This window comes from Etheostoma spectabile, chromosome 23 (genome assembly GCF_008692095.1).
Source record: "Etheostoma spectabile isolate EspeVRDwgs_2016 chromosome 23, UIUC_Espe_1.0, whole genome shotgun sequence".
NCBI classification, from domain to species: domain Eukaryota; kingdom Metazoa; phylum Chordata; class Actinopteri; order Perciformes; family Percidae; genus Etheostoma; species Etheostoma spectabile.
Window position 1 is genome coordinate 5,706,962 of NC_045755.1, and position 2,500 is coordinate 5,709,461.

The window sequence follows — 2,500 nt, forward strand, 5'->3', positions numbered from 1 at the left end:
TCAGAAACCCGTATCTCACTCAAAACAGCGTAGCAAACTTTTGATGCATGTGGAAGCACCAGAGACACAATAACACCCCAAATCTTTCTTCATAATATGGGCACTTTAACCATTTTTTACCCACAATATTAACTATTATACACCAACATGTATTGTCATTATTGATCCATCATAATTTTTTTTTTTATAATTTTATCTGATAAAAATCAGGAAATAGTTTTGAAGTTCGAGTAGTTTGCAAACTTTCCGAAAATGACACATTATCTTAAAATCCTATTCTCACATTTTAAAAATTTTACTCAAACATAAATTGTTTATGAATTTATTTGGTGATTAGTATCTTTTACAACTTCAACTATTCAAAATGGGTACCTTATTAGAAAATGGTACCAAAAAGCCATCATGACATCAGGTAACTTGAATGCAATCATATGGTTTTCAGTGTGAGATTGTCAATTAGAAAGGTATCGCCCAAAAAAGAATGGAGAACACCTAAGGCAATCTAAAAGGCAGTAGTTCAGAACACTCTGCCATACACATATGATGATATGATAATAATATTGATTGAAAAACCTTGCATGGTTCCAGCTTTGAGGGCTGACCTCCAGCATGTGTGAGTGCATTAGTGAGTTGAAATGTGTGAGAGGTGTGTGTTTGTGTGTGTGTGTGGGCGAGAGACGAAGAGTGAGAGATGAGAGGCCGGTAGTGGCTCCTGACTGGGAAGATAGACTGTTACGGCCTCATTGATCTAAATCTCTCACAGGGAGCCCATTCCAATCGATACAGAGAGAAGTAGGCAACAGCACTGCTGCTGTTTGGACCACTGCCCCTGCAATATCTGCTCTCTCTGTCCCTCCATCTCGGTTTCTCACTTCCACTGGTTTCACACCACCCACCTAATTCCTTTTAGTCTCTCTCACACAAGCAAATATTTCTCCTTTAGTTTGGCCCTCGTTAGCTGTTCGAAAACAGCAATTTTCCTGATTTGGCTGCTGTAATTATTGGTGTCACACAACCGTGGCTGGTACAAAGCTACCGTTACCTGACCACTTCCACATTCCACCACTGCAGAACAGCTTGCTTGTGTGGGTGTTTCTGCTAACAAAGGTTATATTAGGGTTTAAAACATCTGTAAAGGTAAAAAAAATCTGTTATAATTAGCTCCTGATTGGACAAACTGGTTAAAAAGACCAATTCAAGCTATTAATAATGGTATTATTCTTGAAGTAACACACCGTGTGTGTGTGTGTGTGTGTGTGTGTGTGTGTGTGTTCTTCTATATTTGTGGGGTCCAAAAACCAGGAATACAGTATACTTGTGGGGCCAAAATGCTGGACACCAACTGTAAAGGGCTGTTTGAGGGTTAAGACTTTGTTTTAGGGTTAGAATTGGGTAAGGCAAGGCAAGGCAGCTTTATTTGTATAGCACATTTCAGCAACAGGGCAATTCAAAGTGCTTTACACAAAATCAGTTAAACAGATAAAACACAAGTACAAACAGTTAAAAATCATAAGCATTAAAAACCGATAAAACACATGAATAGAAAGTTAAAAACAAAATAGAAACATTAGGACACATAAACACAAGAATAAAAGTTACAGTGCAGCATAAGAAATTTAAAGAAATGAGCAGTCATTTAAAGAAAGGCAGCATCAAAAAGAAAGGTCTTCAGCCTTGATTTAAAAGAACTGAGAGTAGCAGCGGATCTACAGGTTTCTGGGAGTTTGTTCCAGATATGAGGAGCATAGAAACTGAAAGCTGCTTCACCCTGTTTAGTTCTGACTCTGGGGACAGAAAGTAGACCTGTCCCAGATGACCTGAGAGGTCTGGGGGGGTCATAGTGTAGTAGCAGATCAGAAATGTATTTTGGACCTAAACCGTTAAGTGATTTATAAACTAGCAAGAGTACTTTGAAATCAATTCTTTGAGACACATGAAGCCAGTGTAAAGACTTCAGAACTGGAGTGATGTGATCCAGTAAGGGTTAAGGTTAGGCAATTAGTTGGGATGGTTAGGGTAAGGGGCTAGGGATTGCGTCATGGCAAGGACGGGTCTTCACAAAGTCCACACTGAATGTGTGGACATTGACAAAGAGACTCTTTGTCAATGAGCGTGTCAAGGGGACACAAGAGCACAATCATCCACTGTTGGGAACTCTTTCTTTGTAAAGACAATGGTGTGTGTGTGTGTGTGTGTGTGTGTGTGTGTGGCTGTTTTGTCTCACCTCGCATCTCAGGTGGGATGTGGGAAATAGAGAGTGGCTCTCAGTGGGGCTACAGACAAGCAGATGGAGAATAAATCAATAAGGAAGTAGCAAAGCAAGAAAATAAGGGGGAAAAGAGAGAGAGGGAGGGAAAACAATTTCTTGGCCACCGCAGGCAAGAGGCTGGAAGATCCCTGGTCTTTGCGGTCATACTAGACCTCATATCAGAGTAAAGTACTGCCATTTTGAGGGCCGACTGTCGCTACATTTCAGATTAATCAATATTTGCTTAAAACA